Consider the following 18,696-nt stretch of genomic DNA (forward strand, 5'->3'; position numbering starts at 1 on the left):
CAGACAGCTCATTGGACAGCATACATATAACTAACTAATGCCTGTATTCTGTAATCAAGGCAGAATTCGGTTGCGGATATTGGCACTCAACATTCTACATTCCGAATACCTGATGAGCTGCCTGGCTGCTAAATATATATGTATGTAAATATATATGTATGCATGCACACGTGTGTGCGTGTGTGTGTGTGTATGTGTATGTTACATCGAAAATACACTTCTTCGAAATAGAGCAGTAGACCCTACACTTCAGCGAAAGTACACTTAAACGAAAAGTGCACTTTCACTGAAGTCTAGTTCTCAGGGCTACCCAAAAAAAAAATACATGTTTTTGCAGGAAGGGTAAGCCCCACCCCCCCTACTTAAATATACCAACTCCGAGATCGCACTTCAGTGGGGAAAAGGGAATATTCCCATTCCACACTGTAGTGTGACTGCTGAATATATATATGCAATTTGTGTATATATACACACACACACACACACACACACACACACACACACACACACACACACACACACACACAAACTCACATGCATGCACCTAGGCCTCCCATTACAAATGTGATATTCACTATTGCAAGTCTCACAACAACAACAAAAACAAATAAATACTTAAAAACAGCGATTCCTACACTAAAAATGTTTACAGCAAAACTAGGTGTTAGGTTGCCTAAAGCATTTCTGCAAGAAGCAAGCAGGCCCCTCACCCCTATCTTCTTACCATGCTACGCAGCTACAAGGTCTCTGTACCTCAGGAATACTCACTCCTACGTTCCACAACTTCAGCTTTTTGCTCCAACAGTCTCACAACAATTACAGTCCTCAGAATACATGCATTAAAATGAAAATCACACACTTCAATGCCATCCTCTTACTGCTTCTGACGGTCCTGTAAAGATCAAATTCACAATACAAATCTGCATCATTCCCGCTGTGCCTTCACTAGTAGGATGTGTGGTCATAACATGTCTTCAGAAGTCTGTTTCAGATGTAAAAATCCCATAACAGAATCCACATGTGCATGTCTGCATTAGGGTACTTTAATTTCAAGCAGTCGTAGCAGAAAGTCCATCATCTACAAGATTCTAACAGACAGACTTGACAATCAGATACTAAGGATGACCATTGCTAGTGTCAAAAGGAATCAGTTGTTACTGACAGCATTTTCATTAGTTCTCTCTCTCTCGCTGAAGCAGTGTTGCTACACAGACTATAATCCAAAACACTTAAAATCGAAACCTCTGACTAACACTATTTCAGAATACGTTCCATAAACGTTGTACTCGGGGCAGTTTTTCATTTAGCACACTTCATGCCAAGGAGCGAATGTAGCAAGTAGATTGGATTTAGGAGACCAGTTTAAACAGGCCAATAAAATGCATGGAAGATGTAAAGGGAATTCAAACTGTGGCAGGGCTAGCCAGCCGGCAGTGTAAACCTTGGCTCTAGATGATTGTCACCGAAGTGACAACCCAACCCCATGTGCAAAATGCGAAAAAGGAGTTGTGAATGGTGTAAAGGGAATGCAAATTTGCAAGACCTATGCATGGGTACTGCCAAGGCGGACATGGCTTTGGAGCATAGTTGCCTTTGATGAACCTAGAACAAGAGAATATAAGAAAAGAAAATACGGATTCTAAGCAGGTAACAGAAAGGAATAAATCCTAAGTGAACAAACAAAAGATGATGCAAGGTTACACTCTGAAATGACTAAGTAAATGGAGCAAGTCAGAAAAAAAAAACAACAGAGTGCATTTAAGTTGCATCGAAAGATGTCTTAGAGAACTAGAAATGCACAGTGTGTAACAAAGTCCTTTTAACAAATTAATCAGACTAGGGCTGAACTACACAAAAAAAAATCTTCAGAAGAACAAAACAATGCAGACTAAAACCACAATCACAAAGATGAGAAAAGCACAGTGGCTTTTAGTGCCATCTGGTTCTACAAGTAGACAAAGCCCAAAGAAAAGTATAGAGGAAAATCAGTCAAGATTAGTTACTACCTGGAGGAGGAACATACATGTTTGAGAGCTTGCTGGCATCCACACAAGATGAGAAAGAGAAAGGGTCCAGGAATCCTAAATTAAAGACCTGCACTGCTTGAGTTTTTAGTTGAATCTAGAATGGAAGATGCTGTTAAAAAAGGGATAATTAGTATGGCATACACAATACTGCATGATAACTACAGAAATCATTTAAAAGAAGGTCAGAAAAGATTGGGAAGAGAGATTAGATATGCAATTCACAAAGAAACAATGGGAGGACATATGAATGGCTCCCAAATATGCAAATAAAATTTAGAAGAGTTAGGATCTTTGCCTGGAAGTATTTGCAGAAGCACTTCTATACCCAAAGTAGAGTCCAAACAATTTTCCACAGGTAGATAGCAAATGTTGGGGGTGTGATGGGCAATAAAGAGGTACCTGGGAGGATATGTTCTCTGAGTGTAATGAGTTTGCATACTTTAAAAATTCCCTACAGAGTACTCTGTAAGAAAATACTGGGTGAGGAAATTATTGTTATTTTAGCTGGGTGAGGAAATTATTGTTATTTTAGCTGGGATACAGGATCTGAACTGTCCAGCCATAGTAAAAGTACTGTCAAGTTTAATTCTAGTGGCTGCCAAAAAAGCAGTTACGGGAAAATGGAAATCAAAGTCTAAACCAACCACACTTGGAGCAGTGAATATTGCAATAGTGAGAAAAAAATATATAAAAAAGGAAATGGGATCTTTAGAAAAGGACAGGAGTTAATTACATAGAAAAAAAGGAAATTGTGGGAACAATATGTGCAGAATAATGTTTTGGAGAAGGAATTAGGTTTAACAAAAGGTAGGACTTGAACAATGTATGTAATGTTGGTTTGATTACATTGTATAGAACAAAAGATGTGTTGTACAATGTTCGCAATACGAACTTGTTAGTATGGTTTAATTACTTTTCGTAAATGTAAGTTTGCCTGTGTCACAAGTAATAATTCAATAAAAGGTGTGTAAAAAATAAATAAATAAATAAATAAATAAACATAAGATGAGCACATGCAGGAAAGGTGATATTACGAATGTAAAATCAGGAAGAAAGGCAATCCTGGCAAATGTGTTTGACTTCCTTAAGTTGTCAGCACTGATAGAGCCATGGTCCTACCAAGTTCTGCTGCCCACCACCCGCTGTCAGCCATTCTGTGGCCCAGGCATCATGTAAAAGTGCAATCCTGCAAGATGTTATTCAATAACATTCAAGCAGCCGAAATGGACATTTTAGGGCATCACCACCATACATTGTTATTCCACTGCCTTCTTTGGCAACCAAGACGGATTTGATGCAAAGCTGGTTAAAGCAGGTTGATCTTATAAAGTCATCAGTCTTTTTATCTGTTAGTCAACAGCTATTAAATATCACTGGCAGATCAGTTAAAATCTCTCAAGGTTCTTTGCACTTCACTACAGAAAGAAGGTTACTGAACAGGTACAGAAAATGACTTGTACTAATAGCATCTCAGCATTAAAAGCCAACAGTTATCAGGTCTGCCTGTTATTATATCAATTTCTACTTCTGAAAAAGACAGTGGAAATTAAATTGTAACCGACTCCAAACTGAAAGGTTGATCTTCAAACATTTGAACTCTTGGGCATTCAGGTACTTTGGTTTGCCTTTGATGCTACAGATGCAACAACTACAGCAATAAATAATACAATTGTTTTAATAACATATGCTTTGGTTTCCTTTGAAAAATCTCTTCAGGATATTAAGTCACGTTTTTAAACATCTCCATTACAGGTGACCCTCTTTCTAGTTCACCAACAGCAGAAAAGTCCCAGAAACAGAAGGGAAAACTGAGAAGAAGGTCAGCATCTACAAGGCCAGCTAGGTTCATAGGTATATACCAGTCCACAGACTATTATACACTTAGCCAATAACCAGAACATGATCAAAGGCGAGACTCAAAACTCTGTCCCTTGTTTGGAAAGGATTTCTGCAAAGAGATATCTTTTTGAAAAAGATGGTTAAGCACCTTAATCATCCAACTATTTACTCTTTTCATAGAAGTCATCTTTCTTCAAAAAAAAACAGCTCTACGCAGAAAACCTTTCCAAGCAAACTCCTTTTAGGATGTCATAAATCCAAATGTCACCTCTACAAAGTAAGAGTAAAGCCTTCTATTTTTCCTTATCAAGATGTTTTTGCTTTTACTATAGCATTATGTAACAATATGCACCGTTGTTTTTTTACATAGAATTGACTGCATGACACTTGACATGACTGTGCAAACATCTGGATTTTACCACTGCACCGTTTATGAAACAAGGTAATCATAACAGATCACCACAGTTTGTTTAAAAAAAAATAACACTTGCAGCCTACGCCCATTACTATAGCAGCAACTGACGGACTAACCTCAATACAAAGTATTTCATAACATGCATACATTTTCACCTTTTTATGGAATTCTAAAAGGTAGATGACTTTCTTTAAGATATTACACTCAAGTCAAGGTTTGGCCATTACTTCACGTTATATCTTTAATGACCCCCTTCTCCCTGTTTTACATACAGGAGGGGATAAACCGATGAAGTTGTTTGCAAATGTACATACCAACTTAGACAAATTAGTCACGACTCGCAAGCAATTCTACACACATAATACAGATAACTGTAAAAAATGCATGCAAACACTACTGGAAACATGGATGTTTACAGCTGTCTACTACAGGATGCTATGGTTTGCAGCTTCCTGGCATTTTCAAATAAAAAGAATCCGAAGTGATAACAGCTAGAGAAAACTATAAAACTGATAAGTGACTTGCTTACCATTTTTTACTAGGCATTTTGTATGCACTCAGTATTATCTACGTAGATTTCCCAGCTAAAATATCAAAAATAAAATTAAATATAAAAAACAAAGAAATGTTTTCTGCTTCCACATCCACTTACAAGCTCCTCCTTGCCGAAAGGCAACAGGAAAAGTTGTGAAACTCCTCCTTACTTGGGTCACAACACAAAGCCACTGCCTCCTATATTATTATAGCACCTTAATACTGTCCAAAAGCAAGCACAGAGTAGGACTGCAGGAGGGCAACAAAGAACAAGGGAGAAAAAGGACAGGCCTTCTCTTCTATCGGTCTTCTCCCATTCTTAACATGGATCACAGAATGCAATAATGAAGCAGCGCAAGTACACCTGCATCACACTGTTACCAGCAGTTCTTAAAAGGCATTAATAGGAGAGTGTTCTTCTAGAACCTTTAGCTTTTTTCAAACAGCAAGCATTAACTTTACCCTGTTGTAACGGACATAAAGCGTTCATAGATTGCTACGTTGTTTCAATGCCGACTAGACCCTAATGCAGAACCCTAGCTACTAAAGCACTAGCAGACTTGACGTTGGTCACAATATTACAAATACAGAACACCCCCAGAGAAGTTTAGCCTGGTTGCACTTATGACCCTCCACCATACCAGCTTTGGCAGCATACAGAAATAAAGTCATGGGTATGACACAGGTGTCAGGTTCAAATAGTGGCTCAGGCACTTAATGGAGCCGAACGCCAGTAACAAAAAGAAGTTTGTTGTATATACATGGTGCATCGACTAAATCATTTACTATACCGATTTTCACAACAGTCTTACTTAACCTGTGTGTCCTCCATTGTACATATCACCCCTCCCTTCTGCTCCCACCCACTCATCACGGTTTGTCTTTGTCAGAATTTGTACTTCCTGCTGTCATATTGGCATAAACATACACAAGCAGGAAAGACATTTTATAAAAACAAAATGCTTTTTATTGCTTTTCAGCTGCTACCAAATGTCATTTACAAAAGCTGACTTGTCACTCCATTTCACCATCAGTTTAACGATTTCCTGACTGGCATTGAATGAACTGCCGAATTTATAAAGCTGTTCAGACTAAAATACAGCAGAATGTATACAAACTCAGACAGGTATTTGTACGTAGAGATACAATGTGTTATGAAAAACTTGAAATGGTGCAATTATTGTGTAGGTCTTTCACATCGCTTTTGTTCCCTGGATTAAATCAAGGGTACCAGAACTATAAAATCACAGCATGTGCACTTATTTTTTCATAAGTCACATTTTTCTCAATTCCAAAAAGAAAGGGGTGGCCACATTTTGGCTTTACTCTAGAGATGCATATGAACTTCATAAGCAATACAAAAATAGTTTACCTGTGTGTTTATTGACTTATTTCTGCACTTAAGCAAGCAATACAATGAACGGCTGCAGTGCATTAGTTAAATTATTTACACTTAAAAATCCATGTATTCTTGCACACCGCAAGGAAAGCAAGGGGAAATAATGGATACAACTGAATCAACAAGGAGTATTGAGGTTACCAAGAGGTTACTGTATCCAAAAGGGTATTCAAATTCAACATCTCTACCATTTCACCAAAGATAAAAGGACCCATGGAATGTGAAATGTGAAATGAAAAATAAAAAAACCTTCAAAATGCTACAAATGTTTCAGTTGAGTGGACAACCACAAAACACAAAGGAAACGTAGACTATTTTTATCTGCTAAATGCTTTCATTCTTTAACAGAATTTCAGAACTTGAATGGCGCTAATACAAAGTTTCCAAAATTCATTTAAATAATGAAAAACAAACAGTCATATGTATATATGGCTATTAGCGGATACAATCTAACAATCTCTAAACTGTTCAAATATAAAATCATTAAAATACTTATTTGAATATGGTCACTACTTATATGTTTGGGCTTTCAACAAAGCCTGAATATTAATATATTCTTTTGAACCTAGCAATCTGTTGGCCAACAATATTCGCCCCTTCACTTCCTTACATTTTACCATTTTCTATTTTTGTATTTGCTCAGCATCTCCATTACTCAAGCTGCCAATATTTAAGTCCCTAGCTTCTCATACTAAATTGAGACCATCAACCTTAGCTATGTCAACTGTTCAGGGAAGTGAAACTACATGGTGCAACCAGACACAGTAAAAGTAGGAATGGCATCGTAGCAGACCGGAAACGTACCAACACTATTCACTACTCACATATTTGTCATCCTCAGCAGCTCTAATACATGCTACTGTTAAAAAGGCAGGTCTTCAACAGAGGGTCTACACACATCCTCATCCACAGTGGCAAAGACAGAAAAGAAAATAAATCTCTAGTACCTAGCCAACTAAACAGTTTATATGTGAACAGACAAACACAAATCATCCAGGGATCCTTCACTTCTTATACTATCACTTTCTGCACTGACTTCTTTCAACATCACTTGTCAAGTGAAATTAGTGCATCTGTCCGAGCAGCACAACAGTAACTTTTTTGTATTCTTCCAAATACCTCAAAAACAGTACATCTTTCAATTTCTTTGTATAGCGTTATTTTCCTTCAAATGCCCTACTGTTCTCACTATTGCTACATCTTGCAGCAGGTTACTCTACAGACACCGGACTCATGTTTATAGGGGTGTTAATAGTTTTCTTCCTCTAAAATTTATTTATTTTGTAATCCCTTTTACTCCCTCACAATCACAAATAGCCCAGTTTCTTAACACTATTGCACCAAAAAGTAAATGTTGAAATCCCAAGACACTGTTTCAAATGCCATAAAATATTTTTAAACAGCTATAGTCTTTACACTCCTAACATTTCTAGCCAAAACGCTCACTAACAATAAAATTCAAATGTAATAGACAACTTTCTGCTACACTGCTCCAAATACAAGATAATCCAACAACCATCAAACTGAAATGACAGTCATATGACATACGCAAGTGTTAATTTTTGACTTGTTTGTTTGCTGAACAAGGTAGAACATTGACCTCAGTGGACCACGTATTAGATGGGCAGTTTTGGTGCCCATTATCACCTGGCCAACATATAAACATAAGAAATACAGAAATTAAGGGAATTAGGCACAGGCAACTACATGAGGAAGAAAAACTATATGCAAACATTACAATAAAAATATTCAGAAGGAATAAGCAACAACTGCAGTGGTGGTGCTGCGGTAGCATTGTCGCCTCACAGTAAGACGTTGTCCTGTTCGATTCTCAGCTACAGCATCTTCTGTGTGGAGACATGCGTGAATGGGTGTACCTTCGTTGAAGGTTGTGCGTCAGGGCCGGCAACTCGGCACATAAAAATCTACTGCCAATCATTAGCGGACCGGAGTCCCGCTGTGGCGACCCCTAATCAGGAAAAGCCGAAAGACACAACAAATAAGCAACAACAACTGAAATGCGGTACACATATGGAATTCCTTTTAGCCTTAAAAGGAAAAAAAAAAAAAAAAAAGTGTGTTGGCAAAAGCCTTAATCTGATGTTATTTTCATTCACCTCTCAGCTGTTGGGTTTGGATCCGATCCGTGGATCCAACTCGGCTGCTTCTTCCAGCTCATGGAATTCTGAAACTCTCAAGTTCCTCTCTTCAGCCATAATGCCCTAGTCACCTAACATACCTCTGACCTCATTTACCGCTTTACCATACAGATGTGGTCAGCGATAATCCTAACTCACAGGAGTAATATAATGCTCACTCGAGAGTTATTTCTCATATTACACCCTTTTTGCTCTTCCTACCTATTTTAGAATGCCTACATCTTTATAGATAAAAATCATTATACTCATTTTTGAGTATTTCTTAAAAATACCACTGTTGGTATTTCTTTCTTACTTTGCACTGCCTTTATTACCATTGTTGGTATTTTTCTCATTTCCTCCGATCCTCTTCTATTCATGTCTATATATAAAAAAAGTTTTCCCTGTTGAGATATAACTATGTCTGAGAAACCTTCAGGTTTCAAAACGTGTGTGGGCTGCAGCCATAAAATTTCAAATTCGGACGCACAATATAAGTGCGTCTGTTGCTTAGTCCCATCTCATCTTAATTCTGACTGAAATATGCAAGGCAATTAATTCATTGGCCTTGACATACAAGAAAAATAAGTTAATTCTTAAATGTGTCCTACCCTCCAAACCTGCTTCAACAGCCTCTGGGGCTCAGACCCACAGAAAAACTTAATAAAAAGGGAGACATTCTCGCTAAAGAATCAAGAAAAAGATCTCCAGATCCATCTACCTCTATAGCACCAGTAACTGAACCCCTGGTCAAAGTAGAAAAAATATCAGATCCCCAAGATCAGAAAAAACTCCTTGGATCTGGTCACCTCAACTTCTGCCAAATTAGATCTCTTCTTGGCTTCCCTCCCCCTTTTTGGAACAATCACTGAGATGCCATTCAAAACCATCCTCCACAACCACATCCATTCGGTCTTCCAAGAGTCTGACAGAAGCTTATATAGACAGGATGATGAGGATGTCCCTCAGGATGCAGATTCAAATGGGAGTTCTTCTGGCTCCAACCCCATCAGGACCAGAGACCATTGGCAGTACCACTCCCCCATTGCTGGCTCCTTCTCCGACCTTTGGTTTTAGAGCCATTGGATCCAAAAGTCCTGAAGTCATCCACCTTAGATCCATAAATGTTGGCATCTTCACCTCCAAGGACATCTCTAAGTGGTCTAGCACTGAGCACTTCAGAGCCAGATGACTCTCTGAGCTGTAGATTCTGCGCCAGCTCCATGGTGTTGGGAGTCAACTCTGAAGTCCCTTAAGAGATGGTCTACTTCACACATGGCCCTCTGGTCTCCTATCCACTCAACCATTACCCCTCATTTCCAAATTCCTTCAGAGAGCATCTCGACTAAGAGCACAGATATCCTCATTGCCCCTTACTTGCCTCATCAGATCTGGTTTCCCTTCCTTTGGCCTCATCTTCTACATCCGCCCTGGATCCAACTCAGACCTAATATCTCACCCAACAAACATGACTCATCCAGATATCCCACGGCTCAAGTTGACCGCATAGTTTCTCCAGTTCAGTCAACTGCTACTCAGCCCAGGCTCTCCTTTCCTGTAAATCACATTCTATCATCATCCCACAAAGCTTCCACTAGAAAAGTTTACAAAAGTAAATGGAAAAGATTTATTTGGGGACATGAAAAGAATTCAGAGCCAATTTCTAAGGTTCTTAACGTTTTAGCTATAATTTTCAATGAAGGTGCTAATGCCTCCACTGTAAGACTACAATTAGCTGCCATTTCTAATTTTCATACAGGAATAAATAATTCAGCTTTAGCATCTTCCAAACTTCGCAAAGCCTTTCTCAGAAGAACTTACCTACTTAGACCTCTGTTAAAGGACCTGCTCCTCCTTGAGATTTAAACATTATTTTGCAGACTTTAACCCAACCCCTTTTGAACCATCAGCCAAGTATAAACTAACATGTTGGCCTGGAAAACTATTTTTTGATTGCTATTACTTCTGCCAGTAGAGTATCAGAACGACAGGCCCTGTAATCTAACCTCCTTATTTGATTTTTCATAAGGATAGAGTATCTTTATGAACCAACCATTCCTTTCTACCAAAGGTGGTATTAAAATTCAGCCTTTTTGTCAAGAACTTCCTTGGATGATATTTATGCAGCTGCAACTTGGGCTAACTCTCATACCTTTACTGCTCATTACAACCGGATCTGGTCTCTTGGGGAAGACCAGTATTTGGCTCGGCTGTGCTCAGGAATATCCTTCCTTGGAGTCCTCCTTGGATTTAGGACAGAATGAAAATGACAACAACAGATAAAGTTATGTACTAACCATACCATCGTTGTTGTCCGTTTTCATTCTTCAACTTCCCTCCTCGATTTATTCTTGGAAAAATTGAAGGATGCTGTAGAACTGCTGTTCTTTTGTTTGAGTCCCAGATTCTGTTAGATTATCATTTCTTACTGTTTTGCAGATATGAGGGGCAGCAAACAAGACCTGAGGTATGTTAGGTGACTATGGCATTATGGGTAAAGGAAGGATCTCAGTTTCAGTGTTCCATGAGTTATAACTAGCGTCCAAGTCAGCTCAGAGGATCAGATCCAAACCCAACAGTTCAGGAAAAATGAAAATGTAAAACACAGATGGAACGTTATGGTGAGTACATTTTTTTTTTTTTAATTTAGAAGGCCTACTTAGTGGTGGTGGTGGTATCCACACAAGCTCACTAAATTAACACACTATTAAAGTGCGCTTGTTAATTCACTGAGCTCATTCTGTGTAGCAGTCTATTAAAGTATTTTTTCTCTCAAACGTCACTGTGAAACATTATACCAAGTATTCAGAGGTCACTTGTATAGGTCCAGGAATATGTGGTGAAAGCCAAATGGACAACGAAACCTAACAAAAAAGCAGAGGACTTCAGGCCAAAGAATGGTGCATGTAATGTGTTTCTTTTCCCAGATGTTATAAATGTACCCAATTACAACACCATGGCAGAAGACTGTGGCTAAACTCGGTGGCCTCTCAAACATTTATACTAAACCAGATGGCGTGCATAATGAACAAGTGCTTTTCCCTCCTTTGCCATACTACTACTACCCCCCCCCCAATTTGGAGTTCCCCAACAGCATTTTCAATAAATTAATACCAGTGCAGTTTCTGCCTGTGCACCGTTAGTGACTCAAGACTTTTTGCCCTGTGTGGTTGTGCAATCATAGCATTACAGGAGGACGTCCCCACATGAGGGGCATGGAGAAGACCTGCAAAAATGCTTTTTTGTAATTTTTAGGTTTCTCATCTATGACAAAATAGAATCATGTTAGTGACAAATCTGATTTTCCCCTTAATGAATGACAATTTAAAAAAATATATATCATATATGGATATGTCTGTCACTACTGCATCTACTAGAATAGTCTGGCATTTGGGTTAGAAGATTAAAGAACTGTTAATCAGCTGTTTCCTGTGGTCCAGAGGTACAAGGTTTGATTCCCTCAGCCTCCTTTGCTTGTGTGACTCAAAGCAAGTCACTTAACCAGACACCTGCTCCTGGGCAGAGTGTAAAAAAGGCCCATGGAGATCAGTTCTCTACCCAGAAAACACATAAAAATAAGTAATAAAATACATTCATATAAATGAACTAAAGCTCCCTTAGAAATTACCAAATGCCAAGCTACAGAGCGCAAAATCAGAGTTATAACTCATTTGTGTATGCATTTATCTGCAGTGTTTACAGGTAAAAGGTAGAATTACATCTTTAATTCATAACATCTGTAGTTATGTTTTTATACAACATTATAAGGCTGTCCTTTTAAGACTGGCTAACTACATTGCTTTACAACTACCTATCAAACAAGATAACTGCATTACTGGACTTTAGTACTGAAATTTCACCATCAGATTATTAATAATATACACGGATTGTTAGAACTTTGAATCTATTCTTGTTTTGCTGCACCACACAGCAACTCTCAGCAGAAGTTAACTATAACTAGGGAAATGGAATGATGTTTTGTGATTAGATTAGACCTGCCTACATCTGCCATTCCTTTCCAGAAAGAGAATTTACACCCTACTAAAACTATGAGGGAGGGTGGCCTAATGGTGAAGGTATTTTTCCTTACAAACACAAGGTGCAGGGTTCGAGTCTCACAAGGGATAATTGCCTAGGCTTAAAATGGCTCGCAAGGGCAGCTGGCTTAGTACTAATCTATGAACCTATGATCTATTCTCAGGATAGCAGCTGTATAACTGTACAAGTTTTCTAACAAAGTCTTATCTAAAGCATTTATCTTTATTAAACATTTGAATCATATTTAAAGCAATGCCTCCTAATTCAGCAATTATCAAGTACATCACGGTTCCATGTACTTGTGAAATGAAAACAGTGACCCCCTTAACTACAGACTCCATCCATTCAACAAGCCACAACCCCTTTTCCCATTTTTGCATATGGGGTTGGGGTGTCACTTCAACAATGACAATCACCTACAGCCAAGACTCATGCTGCCAGGTTGCTAGTCCTGCCATGGTTGTTCTTTCATACCACTCACCTCGTAAACACACACACACACATATAACCAATTTAGAATACCCAAGCCACCTATTGCATGTTTTGGAATGTGGGAAGAAACCAGAGAAAACCCACAAGAACACGGAGGACATGCAGACTTCACACAGAAGGCACCCCAGCCAAGGATCCGACTGTATAATCTCTTGCTGTGTGGCAATAATGCTACCCACTGTGCTACTCTGCCAACTCACTGTGTTGTACAAACTAACCAGATCGGGTCCATTTCTTGTACCTTCCACAGCATTTCACAAATTAAATCTTTTCCTCCTTTTACATGCAAAATAAAAATGCATAAAATAAATCTGATAAATGCGCCAAAGTTAAAATATTCTGAAGCATTTTACTTTGATTGCTCAGTATATGGATGTTCCAATTACTTACCCCAAGACAGTTCTACACAGGAAACTAATCCTTACTAAAAACCGAGACAGAAGCAAAATTAAAGATGCACTTACCCGAGGTACAATTTAAAACACCAAATTTTGCAGCGTGCCCACCTGTTAGCAAAACATGCTGCTGCTGTTGTATTGACATGCATTTACTGAATCAACTAAAACAGATAACTAGCTCTAAAGAATGTCGAAGATCGCTCATCCCCATTAAAACTTTTTTGTGGGGGAAAGCCCCTACCCACATTTATATATACCAACTCAGAGATCACCATACCTCAGAGAAAAGGGAATATTCTAACAGGTGACATCTTGGACTTAGTATATGCAAGTCTGATCTTTTGGACATTCAGTTTCTGTATTTTGGGACTAACTTTAGCAAGTCCCAACATTTCAGTTACCCTCAGCGCACCTTTCATACAGGAAGATAAATTTAACATTATTATAGCAATGCACTTACAAGGTAAAAATTCAGTGGTTCTTCCCAAAATCCTGTCAACTGGTTTTCAAGCTTTGTTTCAGAACCAAGGCTGTAAAGTGAAATATATCACCTCTACAATTCACTTCAAATCAGTACAAAACAAGAATCAGTACTTAGCATATTGTACATAAAGAGGACGCAGCTAAGTGTAGTCCTGCAAGAATTGTCCAATATGCTGACAGTTCTGTCTGTCTGTTCAGCAATATCAATGCAGGCAATGACTCTGCTACAAAATAAATTTAATTGTCTTCATAGACTAGCTGATTGGGGTCAGGTTTCCAGATTGTCACTAAAAACTATGCTATTTACAATTAACAATTAACAATCCAAATCCTTACAAACTTTTACATCATTAAATTTTATTGGAAAACAATGGTCTCCCTGAGGTGGTAACACCTGCTAAGCTGCTGAGAACAGTAGACTGTGAACTAAAATCTGATCAGCTTGCCAGCAAACTATTACTGAAAAGCAATCAGAAGCCTTCATTACAGGACTGAGACATTCTTAAAAGCTGACAAGTTAGTTTTGACAAGTTATTATCCAGCCTACCCTACGTAGCAAATGAGCATCATCACTAATTTAAAGTCAGCACAACTAACACAGCATACAGCAATGCAGCAAAACTTGCAACAAGTAACTCTAGTAAAAATGACTGTATCTACCAGAGAACAATTCAGTGGCACGAGCCAAAACATTTTGTAACTGCGCTACATTTAAAGATAGCCCTACTTTTATGCATTCCATCTAGAAAGATGTCCTTCCTACTTTTATGCATTCCATCTAGAAAGATGTCCTTCCTACTTTTATGCATTCCATCTAGAAAGATGTCCTTCCAGTCAAATCTCTTAACACAACAGTACATTCCAATCATAAGCCTCAGATCTGGCTTTAGGTACTTAAAAACTCTCAAATCAAGTAACCGCTTAGAAGGTTTTACTTTTAAATAGTGGCCTCCAAGCTATGGACAGATTAAATATATGATAAAAAACTGTTTTTAATAAGCCAATTAAAAAAAAAAATCAGTGCAACAAACCGTGACTAACTGCTAAATAAATAAATATGGTCTATTGCTGCACCATAACCTTACCTTATAAATATAGCCAAATAATACCATTCATAATAGATCTTCTCTACTTGTGACTACGCTGCTGTATATTTGTCAAGACAACTTAAAGTTGTTTGTGTAAGATGGTAATTAAAAACTGCATATCAATACGCTTGTCCGTTTGTGATAGCAACAAAGGCATACAGTCCAGGATTGTTTTCTATGCACTTACTTAACACCAAGAAAAGCAATCCCCCCGACCCTGAACAGGATTAAAAGAACCACCTCTCCTGGGGCTGCTACTTCTTGGATGTGGATCTAAGAAAGGTACTACAAATCGGACTTTCCATGGAACCCAGACACACAAACGTCAATTTTAACCTGTGCTTGAATAATGCACAGTCATAAATGAGAATGGTCACTACAGAACAGTATCACTGATAAGTGTAGTATCTCAGTAAACAGCCATTTATTTATTTGCTTTTGTTACCAGGATAGTCTGACTAGGTGGTAACACACTTTCAGCAGAGGCCCAGGGAGAAAAACTCCAGTACATCTATAATTAGTTGTCACAAAAATTATCATAAAATTCTCTATTTTATCTAGGGTTACCACCAGTCTCTCTTTGCGAGGGACAGTCCCTCTTTGGGCAGTCATGTCCTGGGAAAAAAACTTAAAAATCGCAAATGTCCTGAGATTTTTTAGGACAAAAATATTTCCAAACATAAACCAGTTATTTTACATCTGAAACACTTAAATGTTATATGAAATTGCATAAACAACTCAAATGCTACAAGAATAAGCTTTTATTTGGGCAGAAAAGTGAAGTTTTGTCTCTTGCACTGATCATGGGCATGTTCTGCCCTGCAAAATGTCACGTTTCTACAAAAAAATGTCCCAATTTGGGCATTTGAAAAGGTGGCAACCCTAATTTTATCGTAAGATACCCTGTGTGCTAACAATAAACAATTGTACACAAATGTAACATTAGAAGAAAAGCAAAACTTTTCAAAATCGTTTAACATTGCCTTGCCATAATGACATCCTCTCTCAAAAAAGTCATTATGACAACGCCTACCCAGCATCACAGTACGTGTGCAGACTTTTAACAGCAAACTCTTAACAAAATAGTCTTTACAGGTCCTACTGGAAGGGATTTATAAATAAATACTTTGCTGATCGCTGTCCTCAAAAACCCACATTATCAGCAGCTCCACAAACTTACAAATTAGGTGTGGTTGATAGCTGCACCAGTGAATTTCTGATGTTCTCCGCAGTAAGTTATATGTCTTCAGTTTGCCTGCAGGGCTTGTAAATGAAGGACATCAATGAAGCAGCAGCAGTCATCTGTTATATCTGCACAGATAAGAACCACTAATTAATATGTGCCACCCCCTTTGAACCTCACGTTCAAGGCTTCAAATTATACCAGGAAGAAATTTAATTCAGCAACAGGATTTAAAAAAAAAAAAAGTAGCTTAAGCAACAGCTAATAAGAACCACTGACTGCCTGTTACATGAAGATAATAGATCTTTTCGAACTCTAATGACAAATTCCGATTAAATACTTTATTAGCTTGCAGCTCCGTAGATTGCCAGGAGGCTTGTCAGCTTCCCTATCGCTCAGCAACCAGGATCTGCTTCAACTTTTACAAATAGCTCTCAGATATTTCTAGGCTTATCAGCCTTGCCAAGCAGTATTTCTTATCTCGCTTACTCTCCCCGCCACAGATAAAATAAATGAGCTTGAGCCAATATGAATAACAGCATTTTCTGCAGGAGGACTTCACAGTGTGGCTCAGACACACTGTTTCAACTTCAGTGGAAAAAACATCAGGCTGAGAAGAACACAGACAGGAAGTACTGTTTTACACCTTAAAGGCAATTACAATTAGAGTGAACATGTGGGAGTCTCTGATTGGTTTTTCTTCTTCTTCTGATGTACTTAAAAGGACTACTCCAAAATCAACTTTCTTTTTACAGTTTATTTACAAAAGATGGGCCATAATAGAAGTGTTATAGGCAAAAATGGTAAGCTGACTTTTTGCCAGCTTCAACTGCTGCACCTTTTGTCAAATAAAACAACACTATAAATTATCATACTATATCATGGCATGCTAATAACTCAAGCAGTAGCCAAAATCCCAACTACAAACTACTGCTGTATAAAAAAAAAAAAAAGTTTGGAGAGAGTAATACAAGTGGACACAGAAGATAGATAAATGCGGACACAAAATCAAAAGCAAGGACAAAAAAGTCTTGCATCTCCTCGAAAATCAGGCCCAGAAACTTATTTACTTAGATGGTTCACTGAAAAAAAAATAGATAAATAAAACAACAGTGCATCTGTCAATAATAGAAATCAACTGAAAAGGAGGAAAAACAGAAGCCTTAACCCGCACAGAAGTGCATTAATTATTCTTAGATAGGCAGTTATATTATCCTACTTCTCTTCCCAAGAAAGAGAATGAGAGCTTAGAGTGGTCATTCATCAGCCAATACCTTTCAGCCAAAAGGTGCCACTCCTTAGATCATTCAAAAGTGGCTGTTCCATAGGAGGCACTCAGACACTGGGGGAATGGTTATGCTTACTCCATGTTGCACAACGTGTAGTCACAGGTCAAATCACCTACAGTATACATCCTCTTCTGCATGCCACTAGGAGTGCCCACTACCAACTGCCACCAGTGGTCCCTTAAGCAGAACATAATTGTTTTGCCACCATAATGGAAAAGGTGATAAAGATGCTACAGGTGACCACCACCCTCCCAAACATACATATATACATGCCCACGTGCATGCACACACACTTCACTGACAGACTCAAATCACACTCTGAGAAGTGCAATTACGGTCCTTAACTTAAAACTATGATTTTACTTTAAAGAAAAAAATCAAGTCAATAGGCCAGTACAAAACTTATTAACATTTTGGGTGTCAAGTCTAAGTAAGCTGTTGCTAGCACATGTTTCTTTAACAGCAGCATGCCCTTGTACACAAAAAGCAATCTAATGAAATTACATGTCAATTTATTTACGCTTTTTAGAGAGAGCAAAAAACCCACTAGGCACAAGTGACTGCTTTCAGGGGTAAGCATGAAGTTTGACCTAGTTAACCTACTAATTCAAAAGTGCATATTACCAGGGATACTACAGGAATCAAATTAATCTCATTTACAGCTCTACTGTTAACACTGTTCAATTCAGAAATATCACCATCCACATTATTTTAGCAGCAATAAGCTGAAATGATGCCACTGAAATAAAAAGGTATCAAAAGAAGTGTATATGTGAGCTTGTGTCCAAGTATCTACTAGAACATATTTTCAACAGTCATTATATAATTTGTCAAATGAAAAACAGCAGAGTATTATGGGTACCCAACTACTTATTTTGAAGTAGTGTGTCTTGCATCTTGCACATTATATTAAAGAGCATTAGTAGGACAGTTAATTAAACTTCTCGTGGCAATGCTGAATGCCTCTTGGCTCTGTCAGTTTACCAAGTAATATTCATTTTTAAATTGAACTGCAGATGTTATGATTCTGACAGCCTCTTGGATTTCCACCAGCAGTCTTTCAACGCCCAGAAGGCTCAGCAAACAATGAAAAGGCCCTCTGCAGGGATACAGCCACCCTTCAAGATGCTGCTAAGAATAGCCACTACAAGCACCTTACACATCCTCAATAAAAGTAAAACTGTTTACGTTTTACAGCAATACCTAGAAGTGTTTTTAAATAGGAGCTTGGAATGAATAAGATTTTACCATCAAGGTATAAGTAAGCCATGCAGCTTCCTTTGGTATTGCACATTTTACCTGCTGTGGCAGTTTTTGAATAAATGCCATAAGCAGTGAAATGGAAATATTTTAACTATAGAGGGGAGCAGCAT

General features: G+C 38.2%; 1 protein-coding gene across 5 annotated transcripts in view; it reads right to left on the minus strand.

The window, feature by feature from the left end:
* Positions 1-18,696, minus strand: part of FBRSL1 (fibrosin like 1) — a 3,021,780-nt gene that overhangs the window by 540,305 nt on the left and 2,462,779 nt on the right. The window lies entirely within an intron of this gene.

This window comes from Protopterus annectens, chromosome 4.part0 (assembly GCF_019279795.1).
Source record: "Protopterus annectens isolate FY-2018-M chromosome 4.part0, PAN1.0, whole genome shotgun sequence".
Lineage (NCBI taxonomy): Eukaryota > Metazoa > Chordata > Ceratodontiformes > Protopteridae > Protopterus > Protopterus annectens.